Here is a 15787-nt window from a genome sequence, read left to right as displayed (position 1 = left end):
TCCTCCACATCAACTTCAACATCACAAATACTCCAGTCCTCAAAGGTGTCACCCAAATCGCACTTGCTTCCTCACAGCTCCCAAATCTCCAGCTGCCCGTCTGAGTATGAGGTAGAACAGATGGTTGAGTCTGCAGAGCTGTTTACTCATACTATAGCCTGGGAATCAGAGGTCGACTCCAGCGCTTCTGTGAATCCAGATGAGGAAATGATCTGCACTGATGCCCAGAATCTTTATGAGTCGGATCCAGGACCAGACGCAGAAGGTTCTGACCATAATGTAGACCCTCATTCCCAAACTGTAACTCCTGTTGGTGGAGACAATGAGGAAGACGATGATAAGACTCAAATACCTGATTGGAGCGACAACTTTAGTTTTTTGTCAGGGCAGGAACAGGTTGGCTCTGAGGACGACGGGTGTGATAACGCACAGGGTGATGATGATGAGGTCGGAGATCCCACTTACTGTCAACCCACAGTCAGCCAAGAGATGAGGTCAGCAGAGGAGGTGGAGGAAGATGCTAGTGACGACGAGGTCAGGTTGCGCCTTCCTGGACAGAGACGTAGTACTGGAAGCACGTCAACAACTGCATCCTCAAACACAACTCTGCCTCTCACCACAAGTCGTGGTGGCTCTTCAGGTCGCATGGGTGCTAAGCCTTGCATAGCCTGGGCATTTTTTCAGATCGATAAAGATGACCCAACTCGTGTTATCTGTAACATTTGTCAGCAAAAGCTAAGTAGAGGCCAAAAAATACATAGTTTGAGTACTTCATGCATGAACCGGCACATGGACATGAAGCATAAGTTGCAGTGGGAAGCTCAGTGTGCTACAATGCGGTCTAGCCGGCCGGGCCAACCACCGTCTGCCATATCTTGTGCATCCGCGGCCTCTTCATCCTCTGTGACTGGGGGGACAGCAGTCACACCTGTTTTGGGGCGCAGACCTGCCACCTCTTTACCCGCAACAGCCAGCGTGATTGGCAGGTCATCATTTTCTTTGGAGGTGGTAACACCAGCTGGTCTTGAGCGCTGTCCGACATCGATAGCACCACCTTTGGATCAAGGCAACCTAACATGTCCGCCTGCATCTTCCTCACAGACCGGCAGTTTGCCGGGGACACCCTTATCAACCCCGTCTAAGCACAATAGCCAGCCCTCGGTCCCTCAGATGTGGACAAGTAAAAGACCATTTCCTCCTAGCCATGAGAAAGCTAAGAGGTTGAATTTCACCATCTGCAAGCTCTTGGCTACAGAAATGCTGCCTTTCCGCCTGGTGGACACAGAGGATTTTCGAGACCTTATGTCCGTCGCAGTGCCCCAGTACCAGATGCCCAGTCGGCACTACTTCTCAAAGAAAGGTGTGCCTGCGCTCCACCAGCATGTCGCACACAACATCACCGCTTCTTTGAGAAACTCTGTGTGTGACAGGGTGCATTTCACCACAGACACTTGGACGAGTAGGCATGGACAGGGGCGTTACATGTCGCTGACTGGGCACTGGGTAACTATGGTGACAGCAGGACAAGGGGCTGCTGTCCAAGTCTTGCCGTCCCCACGAGTTGTGCGTCAATCCTCTTTATGTCATTTTTCCTCCACTGCTTCTGCCTCCTCAACCTCCTCTCGGTCTTCCACCTGCACCCAAAGCCTGTCTGGTCATGCCACAAGCTTTCTAACTGCGCAGAAGGGATCCTGCACACCTCCTTACTATGCTGGCAGTAGGGCTCAACGTCATCAGGCGGTTTTTACATTGAAATGTCTGGGAAATGTGAGTCACACAGCTGAGGAGTTGTGGTCAGCTCTGGAGAACCAATTTCATGAATGGTTGTCTCCACTGGACCTGAAACCAGGGAAGGCCGTGTGCGACAATGCTGCAAACCTGGGTGCGGCCCTTCGCCGGGGCAATGTCACACACGTGCCTTGTATGGCTCACGTGTTGAACCTGGTTGTCCAGCAATTTTTAGCCCACTATCCCAGACTAGATGGCCTTCTGCAGAGGGCACGGTCGCTGTGTGCTCACTTCCGCCGTTCGCATCCCGCAGCTCAGCGACTTACATCTCTACAGAAGTCGTTGGGCCTGCCACTTCACCGGCTAAAATGCGATGTGCCTACCCGGTGGAATTCAACTCTGCACATGTTGCAGCGACTGTGGCAGCACCGACAAGCCCTGGTGCAATAGGTTCTGACGTATAGCCTGGGCCAACGAGATTCAGAGGTGGGGCAAATCACGCTGGAGGAGTGGTCTCAGATCAGGGACCTATGCACCCTTCTGCACAGTTTTGAAATGGCGACGAAGATGTTTAGTGCTGACGATGCCATTATCAGCATGACTATTCCGGTGATTTACATGCTGGAGCACATGTTAAACAGAATTCGGAGTCAGGTGGTGGCACAAGAGGAGGTGGAGGAAGTAGAGGAGGAGGAGTTGTATGCGGAAGGGCTAACATCTGCAAGGTCCAGACGGTCGGCAGCACCAAGGCGGCAGGCATGTGAGGGTGGGGGAGATGATTTTACCAGGGCGCATGGTAGCAGCCAAACTAGTGAGGAAGGTGCAGGAGCCCAGGAAGAAGTGGAGGACGAACTGATGGAAGACTCATCAGATGAGGGAGACCTTGATCACATTTCTGTTGTGCGAGGTTGGGGGGAGAGGACAGAGGAAGGAAGCATGATTGCTACCTCGCCACCAACACAACAGGGACTTGGTGCTCCTGGATGCGCAACACACATGAGTGCCTTCTTGCTGCACTACCTGCAACATGACCCTCGAATTGTGAGAATTAGAAATAATCCTGACTACTGGGTTGCCACACTGTTAGATCCCCGGTACAAAAGTAAATTTGCAGAAATTATTCCTGCCATAGAAAGGGATGCACGCATGCAGGAGTATCAGCAGAGACTGTTGCAGAATCTTACATGTGCTTTTCCACAAAATACCAGTGGTGCACGTAGTGAATCTCACAGTTCCAACTTGCCAACCGTGGGACCATCAAGTGTTCAGCACTCAAACCATAACAGAACCACAGTATCTGCTGGTAACATCAATTTTGCGGAATCATTTCACCACTTTTTTAGCCCATCCTTTGCAAGGCCACAGGAGACAAGAAGTCTGACACATAGTCAACGCCTAGAGACGATGGTACAGGAGTATCTCCAAGTAAACATTGAAGCCACGACTGTGTCACTGGACCCTTGCTCTTTTTGGGCTTCCAATCTGGATAAATGGCCGGAGCTAGCCACTTACGCCTTGGAGATCTTGTCATGCCCCGCAGCCAGCGTTCTGTCTGAACGTGTGTTCAGCGCTGCTGGTGGTGTGCTGACAGATAAGCGCACGCGGCTCTCCACTGATAATGTAGACAGACTCACGTTCATAAAGATGAACAAATCATGGATCCGAAACGACTTTTCTACCCCTGTGTCATCCTGGGGAGAGTAAAAGCTTGATGATTGGTTAAAATCACCCTACCAACCGTTTTAAGCTTTCAAATTACTAATCATGTTTATCTGTATCTTGACTGGAAAATAATTTGGGCTTTGTAGCAGTGTGCAGCACTGATCCTATTAGGCCATCTATAATAAGCTTCACCAGATTTAAAATTAAAAATAATTTTTAGCTGCATCTAGCCCGGAAAATAATTTTGGGGCTCCGAGATGCGCAAGACACATAAGTGCCTTCTTGCTGCACTACCTGCAGCATGACCCTCATATTGTCAGAATTCGAAGTAATCATGACTACTGGGTTGCCACACTCTTAGATCCCCCAAACTTTTCGATCAACCTTTTCATTTTAATAAAGACCAAAAAAATGGTCATTTTTGAAATTATAAGCATTAGCAGGTTGTTAGAAACTGAAATCAAACAGTTTTCAACTCAAAACTTTATTCTAGGTGATGTTACATTTTCACATAGGACCCCTTGTTCGAAAGGAGCTTCTGAACTCTCTCGTCCATTGAATTTGTCAGGTTTTGGATGGTTTCTGCTTCAATTGTTTTGCATGAGGACAGAATACCCTCCCAGAGCTGTTGCTTAGATGTGAACTGCCTCCCGCCATCATAGACACTCCTTTTAATGATGCTCCAAAGGTTCTGAATGGGGTAGAGGTCAGGGGAGCATGGGGGTCACACCATAAGTTTGTCCCCTTTTATGCCCATATCAGCCAGAGATGCAGATGTTTTATGTGCAGCATGAGATGGTGCATTATCATGCAGAAAAATGATCTTGCTGTGAAATACACGGTTCTTCTTCTTGAACCATGGCAGGAAGTGCTGTTTGAGAAAATCCACATACATTATGGAGTTCATCTTTAGCGCCTTCAGGGATCCTAAAGGGGCCGACAATCTCTCTCCCCATGATTCCAGCCCAAAACATTACTCCACCTCCTCCTTGTTGGCGCTGTAGCCGTGTTTGCGTGGGGTGTCCATCAACCAGCCATCCTCCACTCCATTCATCTGGACCATCGAGCGCTGCACGGCACTCATCCGTGAACAAAACAGTTTTGAAATCAGTCTTCATGTAATGTTTGGCCCACTGGAGCCGTTTCTGCTTGTGTGAAGTGGATAGAGGAGGTCGACAGGATGGCATATGCACAGCTGCAAACCTCTGAAGGACCCTGCATCTTGTTGTTCGGGGGACGTTGGAGGCACAAGCAGATTCAAAAACTTGTCTGCTGCTATGACAAGGCTTTTTTGCCGCTGCTGTTTCAACCTGACGTAATTGCCTGTAGGAAAGAGTCCTCAATTTGCCCTTATCAGCACGCACACGTGTGTACTGTGAATCAGCTACATACTTCTTGATTGCCAAGACACTTCATCCTGATCATCGCACAATGTTGATTGTAGTCATGCCTTGACCTAAACACTCCACAATTTGTTGCTTCTCAGCAGCCGACACATCCTTTTTCTTTCCCATTTTGGCAGAAAATGTAGGCTGCTTAATAATGTGAGAGAGCCTTCTTAAGTAGTCTTGCCTTTCATTGGACACACCTGCCAAACTAATTAGCACAGGTGTCTGCAATTGCTTACAGTGATATAAAGAGCCCTGACACACATCACCATCAATGAGTTTAACTGACAAACAAACAAATTCTTCCCTTATCACTCCTAAACACTTTTTGCATAATAATTTGGAACGCGGTGTACATGTGCTTTTCCACAAAACACCAGTGGTTCACGTAGTGAATCTTACAGTTCTAACTTGCCAACCGTGGTCTGTATGGAATTGTTCAATAAAGGGCCCAAAATTAAGATAACATAGATGGGAGAGGTCTCTATGAATAGGAATTCCTAAGTATTTGATACCCTGTGAGGGCCAGGCAAAGGGAAAGTTGGACTGGATGGAATCCTATATGGATTTAGGGAGGGAGACATCGAGGGCCTCAGACTTCGCTGCATTGATTTTAAAATTTTACCATGTAACAAAGTGATCTATTTCAGCCATAACAGCAGGGCTGGATATATGTGAGTGAGTGATATATACTAGGACATCATCAGCAAATAGAGAGCACTTGTACTCGGTGCCTCCCACCTCAATCCACCTAATATTGGGGTTATGGCGAATTGATGAGAGCAGGTGCTCCGTCACTAGGATGTATAAGAGAGGGGACAGAGGACATCCCTGCCTTGTCCCATTGGTGATTGTGAAAGGTGATGAAAATGTTCTGACGCACCCCCTGGGCCTTGGGACACCCGGAGCCGGACCCTTTTTGGTGGATGCTGGTGGTTGTAGTCTTCGTGGCGGCGATCCGGTTCCGTGGCTCAGGGCGGTCAAACCAGTGGCGGAACTATTTATGTGGTTTTGATGTTTAAATGTCCGACTACGCCACCCGTGGATTGCGGTCAGAGTGAACCGCCGCTACAGGGCAGACCGCTAAGGCTGGTGTTGTGGGTGCAGCAGAGCGTAGCATAACTCCCCATGGGAGGAGTATAGCCTCAGGGCAGTGTATGCGGAGGATGGGGGTGATGGTGCAGGGCAGCAGCAGTAACGAAACGGAGTCAGTGATGCAGTTCAGGGCCTTTACTCACAGTTCTTATTATCCAGACCACGTCTGCAGGTAACGGCTGCCCACGTCGTACTGTGCTCACCAGGTGAGGGGCTCAGACAACTCCCAGATAACTTTGGAGCGCTTCACAGGACCCCCTTTGTGTGTCCTTTGTCTGGCCTTTCTTACCAACACTTCTGTCCGGCTGCCTCGGGCCTCCTCTTGGTAAACTTGGCGCCAGTTTCCCTGACCCTATGTGGTGCCTTCCTAGCGGGTGGAGCAAGGCGCTGCGCCACATAAAATGTCAGAGCCTCCGGTTTCTAGCTGAGGGTCGTTTCCTGCCTCCACTAGTTCGGGGACCGGTCTCCCCCTTTGGCCTGACCCCTCTACGCAGGTGGATTCGGGCGTGCGGTGGCGACTCGCCCGTCCGCACCCCTGGGATCCCTTCATTCCTCATTCCTGGAGCCTTCTCCGCTCCTCTTCCTTCCTTCTCCCTCTTGCAGGCCTGGGCCTCTGTTACTAGGCCCGCCTCCGGAGCAGAGCTCATGCAGAGCCCCTGCTCCCTGCCACTTCTGCTCAGACTTCTCTGCACTGAACTAAGATGGTGCCCACCTTTTATACTCCCTTCTCAATGCACCCAGGAACTGCTTCCTCCCTGCTCCTGCACTGCAGGGTTCCCCTTCCTCAGTGTTCCCTCCCCCCACTCCAGCCAGGGACAGGGACTGTCGTGCCCATCTCAGGGGCATATTGGTCGCCCTGCCCCACGGCAATGTGGTGTAATGCATGCAGGTGTCGGGTCCTGATCCACACTCCATCCTTATCTGAGAGTGAGATATCACACCTCTGGGTGAGGTGCAATACGTCTGTAGCAACCGAGCCCTCGGTGCTACAGTTCCATTTATCTTCAGCCTAGGTGACGTATTGTGATACAGGGCCGTGATTTTGGGTATAAAAGGGTCCCCTAGACCCCTACCCCAAGCTTTTTAAGAGAATCATATATGGCGTGCCAGGAGACTCTATGGAATGCTTTCTCAGCATCCAACGAGAGTATCTACTTACAAATTTTTAACTGCATCTAGCCCAGGAAATACTTTGTGCCTAGTAGCAGTGTCTGCTAGTCAGCGGATTATCCCGGCTGTTAAGCAAGCTACACCACCTGTAGTTTGGACACTTAATTTTTTCAAAGGAAATGCTTCGGGACCACGGGATACTTAGTGAAGAGCATCAGGAGGCACCCCAAGGCATAGGGGCTGGGACTGGCACTAGGATGCCTTGCGGTGGACAGCCGAGCTCGATCCTTATAAAAGCTTTTTAACTGCAGCAGCTTTAGTGGACGCTACTGGAGCTGGAATTACGCGGCTGCTGGCATGAGACTTGCCCTCCAATAGATCCTTGTAAATGGATTTAAAGTGTATTCATTCAAATTAGAGGGACAATTTAAATTAAAAAGCTTAGAGCTGCCTCCACCACAGGGGGGCTCTCTCGACCCACCAGCGGACAGGCACCAGTATTGGGAGAGGGGGGCTGGCCGTCAGGGTTCACCGCGGCTCTGGCACAAACCCGGCGACACGGAGGTGGCACGGGCAGGAGCGGACTGGCCGTCTCGGCTTCTCACTTTTTGGATTTTAGAAGGGCATGACATGCCTATATCTGTGTCTCCCCCTCCTTTTACTCCTCCACCTCTTTTCTTTTCGCATGACTATATGTACTTGTTACTTTTCCATGTGTTAGTTGTGTCTTCTGAGCAGTTTGTCAGCTTTTGGACACCTTTGAAGGTGTTTTCTATGTGTTTCTATGTGTTTTTGTTTGCCTGCCATTGGTTTTAACGGTGTTCGAAGGTGTTCGACGAACAGTTCGACAAACAGTTCGGCGAACACACGGGTGTTCGACGAACCGAACCGAACTCGAACACTACGGGGGTGGCTCAACACTACTTAAGAGCCAGTTTTGTCAAGGTTTATCCGACAAATTAAAGGATGTGTTGGCTCAGTATGACCCTTCCGCGTCACTGGAAGCCGCTATGGCCCTTGCTATTCGCATTGACAGACGGCTTCGGGAGAGGTGCGGGGCAACTCCGCCCCCTGTGATGACTCCACCTTCTATAAGGGTTCCTTATATGGAGGGTCCCCTGGTCCGTCCAGAGGAGCCTATGCAATTAGGAGGGACATCATTTCGGGGGAGGGGACCGGTGGTGCGCCATAAGACAGGAAGGTGTTTCTTCTGCGGGAGAAAGGGACATTTTATTGGGGGCTGTCCATCCCGTCCCTTGCAGAGTGAAGAGTCATCAGAAAACTGTTGATCCCAGGTTGTGTGGTGGACGGCAATCTGGGAGTAGGTATTTCGTCCCTAGGTTCATCTCAGTTTCTTGTACCTGCGGAGGTGGTGGTGGGTACGAGAACTGAGAGGATATCTGTTCTTCTGGATAGTGGGGCCGGGGCTAATCTGGTGGACGCTTGGTTTGCCCGGGTTTAAGGTATGCGATTGAGTGAGTTGGCTAAACCCATCCCCATATTCTCGATAGATGCCAGGCCCCTCGGTCAGGGAAGTTTTTTGCAAGCTGTGCATAACGTAAAACTTCAAGTGGGGGCGATACATAAAGAACTGTTGTCTTGCTACATGTTGGAGGGTCTTCCCACTCCTATAGTGTTGGGCCTTCCTTGGTTAACTAAGCATAACCCGGTTATTAATTGGCAATCTAGAGAGATACGCCAATGGAGAAAAATTCTGTAATAAAAACTGCATGAATACGGTCATTGGTGCGGTTACTCCTAGGGTCTTACCTCCGTTTCTGGCGGACTTTGAGGATGTATTCTCGGAGAAAGGGTGTCAGGAACTACCTCCTCATTGCGAGTATGACTGTTCTGTAAAACTGCTCCCTGAGGCCAAGTTACCTAAAGCTAGGTTGTATAACCTTTCTGGTCCTGAGAGGCAGGCCATGAAGGATTATATTTCTGAAAGTCTGGCTAAGGGGCATATTAGACCTTCATCTTCACCGGTGGCTGCGGGGTTCTTCTTTGTGAAGAAGAAAGATGGAGGCCTGCGCCCTTGCCTGGATTTCCGTGAACTTAATCGGATAAGGGTCCGAGATCCGTATCCGCTCCCACTTATTCCCGATCTCTTTAATCAGATCGTGGGCGCCAAATGGTTCTCTAAGTTGGATCTCAGGGGGGCGTACAATCTGATTAGGATGAAGGAGAGGGATGAGTGGAAGACGGCGTTTAACACTCCGGAGGGGCATTATGAGAACCTTGTCATGCCATTCGGTCTGACTAATGCCCCGGCAGTGTTCCAACACTTTGTTAATGACATTTTTCGCCGCTTGGTGGGACAGTTTGTTGTCATATATCTGGATGACATCTTAATTTACTCGCCGGATCTGGTGTCTCATCAGGAGCACGTTAGGCAAGTGTTACAGATCTTGCGGGATAATAAACTGTATGCCAAATGGGAAAAGTGTGTGTTCGCCGTACAGGAACTCCAGTTTTTAGGCTTCCTGGTTTCAGCGTCCGGTTTTCGTATGGACCCTGGGAAATTGCGGGCAGTTCTTGAGTGGGATCTGCCAGAGAATCTTAAGGCACTACAACGTTTCCTGGGGTTTGCTAATTATTACTGGAAGTTCATTCGTAATTTCTCGCCAATGGTTAAACCTCTCACAGACATGACAAAAAAGGGGACGGATTTTTCTAGGTGGTCTGACAAGGCTTGTCAAGCTTTCTCCTCCTTGAAAAAATGTTTTGCCTCGGCACCCATACTCATTCAACCTGATGCGTCTCAGCCATTCATTGTAGAGGTAGACGCTTCCGAGGTAGGGGTGGGAGCAGTATTGTCACAAGGTTCGTCCCCTGGTAAGTGGCATCCGTGCGCCTTTTTCTCTAAAAAATTGTCGTCCGCTGAGAGGAATTACGATGTCGGCAATAGGGAACTCTTGGCCATTAAGTTAGCTTTTGAGGAGTGGCGCCATTTTTTAGAGGGGGCAGTCCATCCGGTCACCGTCATCACCGATCACAAGAACCTGCTTTATCTGGAGTCCGCAAAACGTCTGAATCCCAGACAAGCCAGGCGGTCGTTGTTTTTTTACCAGGTTTAATTTTGTCATTACATATCGTCCTGGGTCAAAAAATGTGAAGGCGGATGCCTTATCTCGTAGTTTCCCTGGGGCCGGGAATACGGATGATCCGGTTCCTATCCTTCAAGAGGGGGTGGTGGTGTCGGCAGTATGCTCTGAGCTTGAGGAGGAGGTATTGGAGGCTCAGGGGGACGCCCCTGTTGGACCTCCAGGGAGACTGTTTGTTCCAGATCAGCTACAACAAAAGGTGATCGAGGCACACCATAACTCAGCTTTGGCAGGACACCCAGGGAGTAAAGCAACTGTGGATCTCCTCTCGCATCGGTTTTGGTGGCCTAACTTACATAAGGAGGTGGTAACTTTTGTTGCGTTTGTGCGCGCTCTAAGACCCCACATACCCGTCCGTCTGGGGCCCTTTTACCTTTGAAGATCCCGGAGCGTCCTTGGACTCATCTGTCTATGGACTTTATTACGGACCTCCCGCCGTCTTCGGATAAAACGGTCATACTCGTTGTAGTGGACAGGTTCAGCAAGATGGCACATTTTATCGCTCTTCCTGCTCTTCCTAATGCTAAAACTCTTGCGCAGGTGTTCATTGGGGAGATTGTGAGGCTTCACGGGGTACCCTCCGATGTGGTGTCAGATCGGGGGTCTCAGTTTGTGTCCAAATTCTGGAAGGCATTTTGTACACGGCGGGGGATGCATTTATCGTTCTCATCGGCTTTTCATCCTCAGACCAATGGTCAGACGGAACGTATGAACCAGAGCTTGGAGACATATCTCCGGTGTTTTGTGTCAGAGAACCAGGAGGACTGGGCTTCTTTCTTACCTCTGGCAGAGTTTGCTCTTAATAATAGGCGGAGCGAGTCCACTAGTAAGTCCCCATTTTTTGGGGCATATGGTTTTCACCCCAAGTTTTGTACTTTCAGTAGGGGGGGCTCTTCGGGGGTTCCTGAGGAGGAACGATTTTCCTCATCACTCGCTTCAGTATGGAGAGGGGTGCTGAAGAATCTGAATACTATGGGGAACCGATACAAACGTATGGCTGATAGGAGGAGAGTGTCTGGTCCGGACCTAAGTGTGAACGATCGGGTATGGTTGTCTACTAGGAATATAAAACTTAAGGTTCCCTCCTGGAAACTGGGTCCTAGGTTCATCGGGCCGTATAGGATCAGTTCTACAATTTATCCGGTGGCATTTCGTCTTGACCTCCCCCTACGTTTAAAATTCACCACGTGTTCCACAGATCGTTGCTTAAGAGGTATGTGGCGCCGGTGATACCGTCACCTTTACCTCCCCCTCCTGTGGTGGTCAATGGTAACTTGGAGTTCCAGGTATCGAAGGTCATCGATTCACGCTTTAATCGCCGGTCCCTTCAGTACCTGGTTCATTGGAAGGGGTATGGTCCTGAGGAGAGGATGTGGGTTCCTGCGTCGGATATTAACGCAGACCGATTAGTTCGGGCCTTCCACACGACTCACCCGGATAAACCTGGCCCTGAGGGTCCGGAGGCCCCTCGTAGAAGGGGGGGTACTGTCACGGGTGTGTCGCCACGAAGATCGTCACGATTACACAGCCTGACTTCTCGCAGCTGAGTTTTTGGTGTTTTGTGTTTTTCGGCAGTGAGGGAGTTAACTCTCTCTCTCTGTGCTTGACGAGGTTCAGCCTCGCCCAGCTGCAATCAATGCTGCAGTAGTGGGACTCCTATATATGCCTGCCAGTCTGTTAGGGAAGTGTCGGTGAAAGCATTTCATACAAACTAACAGAGCGAATCGTGGTATTTTGGAGTTCTAAGCTAAGTGTATTTGGTGTGGCTTTTCCCTTCCTCGCTTTATCATTTATCTCCTTTCCCGTTGGTGTTCTCTCTGTAGTTGTGGTGTAGTTTTTGTATGCAAGGTGGTTTTTTGGTTTGACCCTTGTACTGTCTCGTTCGTCTAAGTACTGTGTGTTGGCATATTATTTCCTGTCCCCTATTGTTGTGATCGGGGTCTTTCTCAGGACTAGATTACTGAGGTGCAGGGATCCGCAGGAGGTAGGGGTTATGCTGGCGGCCTGGACCTCTGTACCTTTAACAGTACCTCCAGGTAGAGGGATTAGTCAGGGCCCCAGCTTAGGGTCAGCTTTGGCCCCTGACCTCCTGTACGCAGAGTCAGTGTGACATATACCTCCCTCCCCCTGTGTGCCGCTGTGCTTGCTCTATGTGTCCCCCTGCCAGGTTGTACCAGTTACTATATCATCACCACCTTGTATTCCCCTTCCACACCCTTGTCCTTCTCCTGACTTTATGGCAATTGTGTCTCATCATCATCATCCACCTCTTGTGACGGTAATTGCACTTTACCAATGTCATCTTCATGTGTCTGTAGCTGCTCCAATATTTGGGCATCACTTCACTTGTTCTCCTCTTGACTCGCTTGAAGCTGGCCAGATGAGAGACCCGAATCTACAAATGGAAAAGTGATAAGTTCTTCTGAGTGTCCAAGTGTGGGATCAGTTGTCTCCGGGCACTCAGCATGGTGAGAGGAAGGAGGATCAGGGTGAGGAATATTTAGTTCAGACTCACGGCTACAGAGACTTGACCGTGTGGAAGACAGGGTGGAGTAGGTGGTGGCCATGTGACTGGAAGCTTTATCTGCTATCCAACCAGTAACGTTATCACACTGGTTTGAGTTCAATAGTGGTGCTCAGCGGTCTCCTAGTAATTGGGACAGGAAGGTCGAGTGACAAGATGTGGATGTTTGTTGTGGCACAATTTCACCTTACCCACGGCCACATCCTCGGCCTCGGCATGCACCATCACCATCACGTCCACTTCCCCGTCCTTTGACACGCACCTTGCCCTTTTTAAATGGAGGACAATATTTTCCACGTTCACGAGAAATGGCTGATTTTGTAACGCAGTTATATGTGATACATCTGACAGAGAACCACAATTTTAAATAGCAGGCCAGTAATTTCCTAATATTATTCTACACTGAGACCTAGTGTGAATACCTTCACCAACATACTGCAACGGAATGAAAATGGAGGAAATGCATGATTTTTTAAGTTTCTTTCGGTGATATGTCTGACAGAGAATCACGGCTTTAAATTGTAGGCCTGTAATTTACTAATATTATTCTACATGGAGACCTAGTGTGAATAGCTTCACCGACACACTGCAATAGAATGGAGGCCAATAGTTTCCATGTTTACTTCAAATTTCTGGATTTTTATCACTGAAATATGGAACAGATCTGGCTTTATTCTGCAGTGAGCAGAAAAATGGTGTACTCTGGATTGCTTTTTAAGCAAATAACCAGGATTAAGAGAAAAAAAAATTGCCTTTCCATGTCTAGAAATATCTTTAATTATTACAGCAGCAGCAGACAGGACGTTCAATGGACCCTCTTGTGCTGTATCATTCATTGCAGTCTGCCACAGTCACTGCCTAGCATTGATTATATGCAGCTGGATTAGTCCTCAGAAGGACTGTTAGTTCAGATGGATATTATAGATATAGGTTGTGGAATACCTATACTAACTATAAACAAGCAAATCTCTCCCTGATGCAACAGCACCTCTCCCTACTCTGCCTGATTCATGGGGTAGACTGTGACGAGCATGGCGGCGCCCGGTCTTATATACACCTGATGATGCTGTGCAGCCAGCCAATGACTGTGATGCCCACAACCAACATGGCTATGGCATTACAGTGCATGGCAGGCAATCCCTGCATGTTCTTTGGCTCACATCACTTGTCGTCACATATAGTATATCAATACAGATGAACGAATCTATTCACAGGTCCCTGGTTCAGCATCCACATTGGTAGTCTGTGGCCACCCTGTAGGACCCTGTGGTCCTCCTGCCTTCCAGCATCTCCTCCTCTTTTGATTTGCAGCCTGGCACAACAACATTTTTTCAGCGTGACACATACATGACATCAGACCACGCTACAAATTAAAGGAAAAGCCAAATGTGTCAGCAGGTAGGAAGAGGGTTGCAGGGCTCCCGTTCAGCCGCCACAGAATACTGACTTGGTCCCCTTATTAGGGTCCTACGAGTTGATACCCTTTGTCTATATACCAGTCATGTATTCTCCTATATAATGTGTGTGGTATACTATGTATACTATGTGCACAGACACCCGATGTTATGTACAGGATAATATGTGACTGGTATATCATATACAATGACCTTTTTTATTGTTGTGGAGTTCGAGTACTTTGGTGACTTGGTTGAGCAAATAGGCTTGAAAAAAAGACACACAAAAAGTATTTGGAGGTCCAGTAACTATGTAGTACCCTATACTTATGTGTGGCCAGCTTTATCCCAGGTATTTGCTTTTTTTAGGAATGTGGAAATGCACACCCTGCTTTACTGCACTTTTAAAAACGTATTCCTGGATTAAAGATCGTAATACAGAAGCATAATGTGTACTACGTCTGACCACTGCAATCTGTGGCTCTGCTGAGCGGAACCTTTCAATTCCTTTTTCATGTTTTTTTTTTTTTTTCACATGTACTCGATTTCTGTGATTGTAACGTAAATAACCTCTAGGCCGGGGTGAGATGGCTGAATGTTCTCCCATGTGAGAGAATCAGGCTGATTGTCATTAGCATAATCGGCTTAAACTCTGTCAGAGTCTGATCAGAGAGCCATATTACTGTAATCCGATTGTCTGGCATAAGAGAATCACAGCACAGATGCAGAAGAAATGGAGAACATAATTTCTCCATTGTCTGTGTTCGTAGTAATCGGACTGCACTGAGATGACATCCGAGTGCAGACTGATGTTTCACACGCCCCCATAGATTTGTATATGTGTGAGTGATCCAAATATCGGAGCCACTTGCAGCATGCTGCCATTTTTTTCTCATACCTAATTGGCATGAGAAAATAATCACCGATCTGCACTGCCCCATAGTATAACATTGAGCCTAGTGCTATCTGATAAAACAGTGCATAGCACTCGACCATGTTATACGCTAGTGTGAGAAAAGTCATGAGGCTGGCTATGCACCATATTTCTAAATCTAATCAGGTTCACTATAAATAAAAGATATAACTTTCTTTTCCTAAGGCCACGGCCCCACTATCAGTATTCGATCAGTATTTTTTCTCAGGAGTGGGAGCCAAAACCAGGTGAGCAACAATCAGAGAAAATGTATAATAGAAACAAGTGCACCAATTCTGCATTTATCACCCATTCCTGGTTATGGCTCCCACTCCTGAAAAAACATACTGACCTAATACTGACTGAATACTAATAGTGGGGCCGTGGCCTAAATGTGTATATAGTGTAGCGTCAGTGTGTTAATATAGTCACCTTCCACTGTCTTCTCCAGTATCCAGCGTTGTTCCGCTCCTCTTCTGTATACACACACTGTCATGATTCCCCTCTATTCCCAGCATAGTCCCAACTAGAGGCTCAGGTGCTTCTCTCAGTAGAACATTGAGAGAAGCAGATGAGAATGTAGTCGGCATTTGACTGCAACTAAAAAATCAAGTACTTGTGATCAATTTACCACATGCTCTCGCTGGGGATAGCGGAGAATCATGACAGTGTATGAATTATTACCTAATGGGTATGTGCGCCTGACATCTGTTGAGCCAAGTTTTTCTAGGCAAAGCTGCTTCAGAAAAATACCCGGCAGCTTTACTGGTAGCTTTGCCGTCATTTTGTGCAGTGGATCTACCCTCGTCTTTTCTCTTCATTTTACACTATAATGGAGAGCGACTTTGGTGAAAAATTAGTGTGTCACA

The 15787-nt window shown here is 48.3% G+C and overlaps 2 protein-coding genes across 5 annotated transcripts in view; both read right to left on the bottom strand.

Annotated features, from left to right (window-relative positions):
• LOC141172013 (sulfotransferase 2B1-like) overlaps positions 1-15787 on the bottom strand; it is a 388130-nt gene that overhangs the window by 293654 nt on the left and 78689 nt on the right. The gene's annotated exons all lie outside the window — the stretch shown is intronic.
• LOC141172014 (sulfotransferase 2B1-like) overlaps positions 1-15787 on the bottom strand; it is a 913436-nt gene that overhangs the window by 818966 nt on the left and 78683 nt on the right. The gene's annotated exons all lie outside the window — the stretch shown is intronic.

Source organism: Phyllobates terribilis, unplaced genomic scaffold (genome assembly GCF_046119375.1).
Source record: "Phyllobates terribilis strain yellow unplaced genomic scaffold, ASM4611937v1 Scaffold_12__6_contigs__length_324123572, whole genome shotgun sequence".
NCBI lineage: Eukaryota > Metazoa > Chordata > Amphibia > Anura > Dendrobatidae > Phyllobates > Phyllobates terribilis.
The sequence above is the reverse complement of the archived record's forward strand: the minus strand, read 5'-3'. Positions and strand labels throughout refer to the sequence as shown.